This window comes from Pteropus vampyrus, unplaced genomic scaffold (genome assembly GCF_000151845.1).
Source record: "Pteropus vampyrus isolate Shadow unplaced genomic scaffold, Pvam_2.0 Scaffold69, whole genome shotgun sequence".
NCBI lineage: Eukaryota > Metazoa > Chordata > Mammalia > Chiroptera > Pteropodidae > Pteropus > Pteropus vampyrus.
The window spans coordinates 4,903,677-4,911,189 of NW_011888850.1; the positions used below are offsets into that span (position 1 = coordinate 4,903,677).

The window sequence follows — 7,513 nt, forward strand, 5'->3', positions numbered from 1 at the left end:
CTCAGCCTTGCTTTTTCCTAGTGGACACAGTTGTACCCTGGCTCAGCTAATTTATTGGTTGGATTCATTTTCCAACCTCTCTTGACATTTTCTTTTCCAGTACTGTGAAATTCATTCGGTTCCCAAGGTCACCAGCCTCCTAGTTTCGAAAACTAGGAGCCTCCTCTTGATGCTTTTATTGTATTTTGGTGGCAAGGGAGCCTTGATGTCTCACCTCATCTCTCCAGATAATCAAACCACTGCAGGTTCCTTGCCTTCTCTCTTTCTGCGAATTTTCTCTGTTCCTCTACCATCCACTTCGTATCTATTGATCTGATCATCCCTTGAGGTGCCTTGATCGGGAATGGCTCATCCTTTTCCTTATTCGAGCAACTCCGATATCCCACCTTTCCTACGTGATTTATCTGTAATAATCTAAGCACCTTATCTAAGTGTTTCAGGCACCTCCCCATGAAAAAGTGTCCGCAATAGTAACACTGTAACACTTCACAAAGCACTTCCAATTATACCATCTCGATGAATCCTCAACAATACTGTGAGACAAATATTACTTAACTCCTTTTACACGCAAGGAAACCAAGGTGTGTACAAATTAACTAACTTGTTTTAGATAAGACAGCCAGCGAGGGGCTGAACTGGGACTCAAACCCTGTCAGTTGGTTGCTAAATCACTTCTTCCATTCCTCACTCTTGTCTCTGCCAAACTCTGCGCAGGAACCAGCCATGGGAAATAGGTAGAATGGACAGTACTCACCTTGCCTCATCTGCTGAAGGCCAAATAGGGCCAAAAAATGAGGAGAGAAGCAGCCAAGCCAAAAGAGACAGGAATTTGAGGCCTGGATTCTTAAGTGGCCTAAGTGAATTTAAGAGTAGGTAGGATCTGGCAAGGAGTTATCAGGAGAGAACCTAGAATGGAGCTGCAAAGGTTAAATTACAAAGTATAGTAGGCATTTTGTAAGGAACACCTGCACATCACACGCTTTAATCAGTAAAAAGGAAAACATCTCTTTGGCTCCTGAAGAGTTATAATTTAAAAAGGAGCAGGATCAAAAAGGGAAAAAATCTACTACAAAGAATTATAATTAGAAAGTTTAAAGAAAAATTAAGAGAGAGAGGATTCCAGTATTCTCAGAAGAAGATGGAGTTCTCATAACGAAGTGAGAAAGGGACGTATTTTCTGCCCTATTTTCCCAGAGGATGAAGATTCGGTGATGTTCTCACCTGCCCAGCCTCAGAGTTGCCTAATATCTCAGGTATCAGAAATCTCGCTCTCACTCATGAGCCTTGCTGGCAGGACCTTTTGATTCCACCCAAAAGTTACTGTTTTCCCTTTATTCTTGTGAAAAACGCAATACAAAACACAACTGGTAACAAGTTTTTTTTTTTTTTTAAAGTAGAGTGGAGGTAAAACTTCATATCTACTCAACAGACAGAAAACCACGCTGATTTTCTCGCTTGCAGCTTTCCGAAGGCCTTACTGCAGTGGCCAACCACATCTGGCAGAAGGATGTAGAAAACTGTCGGTCAGTCTCGGTCAGTTTCGTGTTCGATAACAACCCGTATTTCCAAGTATTCATAAATAAAGGGATATTGTCATTTTTCTGTTTAGCTAAGTAATGCTAACTCAGTGAAATTCAATATATATTTTTACAAATCTACGAATCGGCCTGCCTGCACCCTGGCCAACTCTGATTATAGGCAAAGAAATAACGAAGAGAATATACTCATTTGCTTCCATGTTTTTGCTATCTGACTATTGGAGACATTTAGCTTTAGGGTTTTGTTTTATTCATTAGGATGTTTTATTTATTTCTTCATTCGTTCATTCACTCGTTCAGTGAGCTTTTCATTGAAGGAGAACATACGATATAGGATTTGTGATAAAATGTAAAAACAGACTGTTATAAACTATCATGCCTTCCTACCACATGGTATCTGTATGTCTTTGAAAAAGTCAGAGTACTTCACTGAGGAGGTTCCACATTAGTAAAAGAGAGATAACAGAGTTTACCCTGTCCATCGTGAAGCGGTTTGCTGAAAGCCAAATCAAATGATGGATCTGAAAATGTTTTGAAGATATTATTAACATGGATACCTATGGATCAAAAAACCTAGTAGCAAAAAGTGTGTATTTACCTCTAAGAGACTGCCCATGGGTGTGTGCATGTGTGCATGTAACATGCACGTGCATGTGTGTTACCAGCATGAGCAACTGAAATGGTTTTGTGCCCTCCGGGCAGTATTAGCATGACTTAGTTGCAACTGTATTTCTGCAACTTTAAGGTAGAAACCAAACTTGGCTACTGCCACCTACATACCTGAGCTTGAACTGTCTGGATACCACGGTGCTACACCAACATCTAATTTTCAGTTGTTCCAACTCTAGAACTTTTTTCACTCTGCTCTTGTTCCAAGAGCTTGACTGGTGGAAAAGATACTTGAAATGTCCCAAACCCAAGATTTTGTGACCATGGGGTATTGTCACTCCCACCTAGCTGGTGACAGAAAAGTGGCTGAGAGCTGCATAAAACAAGTTCCACTATGAAAGAACTTTCTGAAGAAAACCTTAGTGGCCTCCAAATTGGCAACTGAAAGGAACCAAAAGTTAGTGAAGGAGAAGTCACTGACGTAACAGTCGAGGGCAATTTTATTAGCTTCATTCAATAAAGCAGAACTTGGACCAAAAAATTCATTATTCAAACCAGATGCTAGTTTTGCAACATTCACGTCAATGATGAACTGTTTCAATTTTCTTTTATTTTGAATATGTAATATAAAGCAGGCAAGTCACTACATTAATAAAGGCACTCTTTAAATATATAAAGTTGGTTTGAAAAACAACTGAATGTAGAAAACCAGTTTTGAGAAGTTTATTGCCAAAAGCATTTTTTTCTTTTACAATCGTGTCACGAAAGAAATGCAATAGTAGGTTTAAGACAAGATCAATTATGATCAGCAATGAAATTACCCTTTAATGATAATTAGCCCCAAATCTTGATTACTGCCAGCTCAAATTATCTGGTCATAAGGCATACAAAGTACTGTGTTCGTCTACTTCAAACCAGAACGAGAAGAAGAGCAAATGAGACAGAAAAGGCCAACCACACAGGCCTCCGTGCCTAAGAGGAAGCAAAATATTCATACAGACGTTAACTAAGCACAAAAGTTACTTAAAAAAATAAGTCAGCTGATAATCTCCCTCTTAAAAACGATTATTTTCTCTCATCAGAAGAATAATGAGAAACAGATCTCAAGCCCTGAAAAAAAGTGAGGCTCTCTGGTGAAAAATGCAGCCAGGTGGATCCTGGGAGAAGGTGAGATCGGCACGTCGGGGACAGAGTCTAGGGAGAAGCCTGTGGCCTTGGGACACGATCCCAAGAAGAAAGGGGGACACTCCTCCAGTTCCAGGCTGTTGGGAGGTGGTGGAGTCTGGCCCAGCGAACTGCTACCCCACAAACGACACAGCATAACCACCTGAGGTCAACTAATACTGCTTTACGGAGACAGAGTCAGAGCACTTTAGAGATGGAGATGAACACCTTCGTTTCACAAGCGAGGAGACTCAGGAGTGAGGAGCTAGAGTGACTTCTCATGGGACTAACTAATGGCAAAGCCCGTTCTCCAGCCCACGTGTCCTGACTCCTTGCCCACCTGCTCCCTCCCTCCCTCAGATGAGGAGGAGGGTCTGAGGGGCAGTGACCAAGGACTGCAACGGGCTAGCCATCGCTGCATCTGCCACAGTTCTGAAAGGACGCGCTGCTCTTCTGGCCTTGAATGTGCCCATCTAGTGATTCAACACCAGACAGTTGCCAAGGAAAATCAACATTCGTACTGGAGCTATAAATCCTACTGACCAAAACCCACTATGCACCAGGCACCGTGTTAGCCACGAGTGTTCATTCGCCTCTTGTAAATGCTCACAACCCAGGTGTTTATGACCTCATTTTATTAAAAAATGAGGCCTAGAGAGATGACGTATGTAACTTGCTTGTCGTGCCCACCCCACCAGGTGACAGCGATCCTGGGTCCAGACCAGTTTTACCAGCCCCTTGCGCTTCTGCAGCTCCTCATTCAACTGATCGTGAGAGCTGCACAAGAAGCTCTGTCGCCTGAAAATATCTGCATCATTATATAAGAAATGAATGGATCCTAAACAATGGAAAGAAGTTTCTAAAATCTGGGTCTAAATATGAGTCCTTCCAATTACTTAGCTAATGAGAGAAGCTTCTTACAAAATTCCAATTCTTTTTTCTCAACTCTTTGCTCCAGAGATCCTAGATATTCTGTTTACTACTCTTCTCTTTCAAGCAAAAGCTTAAGTCCCCACAAGCAGAAGAGAAAGACAGTGGGAACTTTAACAAACGGGAATGAACTCAGAGAAGGTCACCGAAGAGCGTGGCGACAAGACCGTGGAGAACCTCACTGTTCCAGCTCGGAGGCTGCATGCGCTGGCCGGCCGGCCTCGCCTCTGGCAACCACCTGCCACCTTTACCTTCTGGAAACATGGGCACAGGGCCAGCCTGAGGATTTCTGCTCTGACAGAACAGAACACCTCTCCCTTCCCAGCCTGAACACGACCCCGAAGACCAGGTGGGTTTGGCGCTACGACGTCTCTGCAGTTTGTCACCTTCTGCCTGTAGGGAGGTTGCCCTGTTTAAAGCTAGGACATTCCAAAGAGACCTATTCTTAACCCAGGGAAGACCTACGGGGTGTGAGCCTGTTTCCTCACATATAGACCAAATAGAAGTGCAAACGGGGTATCGTGTGTTTCCAATGAAACACAACTGACCTCATTTCTGAGTGACTTTTTGGGGTTTGTTCACGGGCAGTCGCAGGTTCTGGGAATACAGACATGAGGGGTTCTGCCCTTGAGGAGCTCAGAGTCTGCTGGGGAGACCACACCCTTGAAATGATTAACGGCAGTGTCAGGTGATAAGTATGAAAAGACGCAGGTACATCAAATGCCATAAGAAGTGATGGCACAGGAAGAGAGGGAGCCTCATCAAAGAAAGGGGCCACGGGACTCAGGTTTATAAGATGAGCAGGAGTTTTTCAAGGCAACAAAATGAAGGTTCAGGGACATTGCAAGTAGAAGGGCTAAGTGTGTTCACAGGCTCACGTTTATGAAGGGGCCTGTAATCCGAGAGAGTGAAGAAGAGCAGTTTATATGTGAGGGGAGGGGAGGAATCCGTACAGTAAGCATCGCAGAGAGGTCTCTATAGGGCCCAGCAGCCAACAAAGGTTTTAAAGCACATTTAGATTTTTTTTTTTTTTTAAGAAAGTAATTCTGACAGACATGCCAAGTGTGGACAGAGGCCTACATCAGGGCTGCACAAAAAAATAAAATAAAATGTGAGCCACAGAGCCAAGCCACACATGTAATTTAAAATTTTCTAGTAGCCACATTTAAGGTTAAAAAAAAAAATTAATTTAATTTAATAATATATTTTAACTCCCCAAATGCAAACTATTATCCTTCAACATGCAGTCAATATTTTAAAAATTATTAATGAGCTAGTTTGTATTCTTTTTCTCTCGTACTAAGTCATCTAAACCCGGCACACTAACAGCACATCTCAAATTAAACGGGCCACATTTCAAGTGCTCAAAAGCCAGATGTGGCCAGTGGTTACCACATTCGACAGCACAGCTCTTGATAAATCAAATACAAGACCCACTTAGGAGGTTGTGGCTGTAGCCAAGAGTCCTAATAAGAGACGATGAAGTCTGGGCAGATATTTCCAGCCATTGGACAAAGGCTGAACTGCCACTGAAACGCAATTTTACAAACATGTAACTTATTTTTTGTTTTGAATGGGTATAATTCACCTGGTTCACAAATAAAAATAATACAACAGGGTATACAAAAACATCCTTTTTCTGACCACCCCATCCCCCACCCATCCATCAAAGGTAACCATTGAGTTTCTTGTTTGTTTGTTTACCCTTTCGATATTTCTTCATGCAGATACAAGCAGATATGTAGACTCATATATTTTGTCCCCCTGTCTACACCAAAGGTAGCATACTACATATTCTGCCCTACCCCTTGCTTTTGTCATTTAGTAACATATCTTAGAGATCTTTCCACTCACTGCATATAAAGAATTTCTGTGTTCTCTTTAAATGCTATACAGTATTCAACTGTTTGGGTGGATCACAGTTTATTCCACCAGTCTCCTACTAATGGATATTTAAATTATTTCCAATCTTTTCTATTACAAACAATGGTCTAATGTAAAACTTCCCATAATACGTCACTTTATATGTATTCAGATGTACCTGCAGGGAAAAATTACAGAGCCAGATCACTGGGTCAAAGGATAATTGCAGTCTACAGCCACGCTACCCTGAACAAGCCCGATCTCCTCTGATCTCGGAAGCTAAGGAGGGTCGGGCCTGGTTAGTACTTGGATGGGAGACCACCTAGGAAGACCAGGTGCTGTAGACGGAAAAAATAAAAAAAATAAGGACTGTAAAAGCTGACAAGGCCCTTGCAGCTGTGAGGTCAACCAAGGGTTGCCTCACTTTAAAAAAAAAAAAAGTATAATTGCATTTGTAATCTTGATAGATACTGCCAAACTGGTCTTCATAGGGCTGTGCTATCTGTGCTCTCACATGAAGTACAGTGACAAATTTTTTCACATCTGGTCTATAATGCATAATTGTCACACTTCAGAGTTTTCACAAACCTGATGAAGTGAGAACTGCTACTTCAGCAATTTAAATTTGCATATCTCTTATTATGTCTGAGTCTGAAGATCTTTTCTTCAGTTTAAAAACAATCTGTTATTTCTGGTTCTACGAAACACACGTTCATATCCTTTGCCTATTTTTCTGTTGGTCTGCTAGTCATTTTCTTATTCATTCATTTGTAGAAGCTCTTTACATAGAGATATTAGTCCCGTGTCCATTGCGAATACTTTTTGCACGATTGTCATCTGTCTTTTGAATTTGCTTGTGCTCTTTACCAGGTAAATATTTTTTATCTGCATTTAAATTTATCCATCTTTATCCTTTATGGTTTCTGAATTTTGAATCATAGTTTAAAAAGCATTCTTTCTTCAAAATTATAAAGGTATTTACTCACGTTTCTTGTAGTCCTTTGACAATTTTAAGAAGGCGTGAATATATACTCATATTTTGAAATCCTTATGAAAAAACTTCACTTTTCACTTTTTCCAACTGAGGAATTGCTCTTCTGATTTCTCCCTCCTTTCTTTGTCATGATTCTTTTGACTATCACGTTGCTCATCATATAAAATGAACTGATCAAAATGGAGTTTATTTGAATGGTATGAGATATAGAACCAACCTCATCTTTCTCCAGACAGCTACCCACTTGGCCCAATACCATATACTAAAAATTTCATCATTATCCCATTGGAAACATAATTTTAAAATATTTTTCTATTTGTGCAGACAGTAACCTGGATTTTTTAAAGCCCACGTTTTTAATTCTCTAATCTACATACTTACAGAGGTAAATACAATGCATGCTATTCAATTATTT

At 40.9% G+C, this 7,513-nt stretch overlaps 1 pseudogene; it reads left to right on the plus strand.

The window, feature by feature from the left end:
- Positions 1-6,332: 6,332 nt before the first annotated feature.
- Positions 6,333-6,451, plus strand: LOC111740880 (annotated as a pseudogene).
- The last annotated feature ends 1,062 nt before the right edge of the window (positions 6,452-7,513 follow it).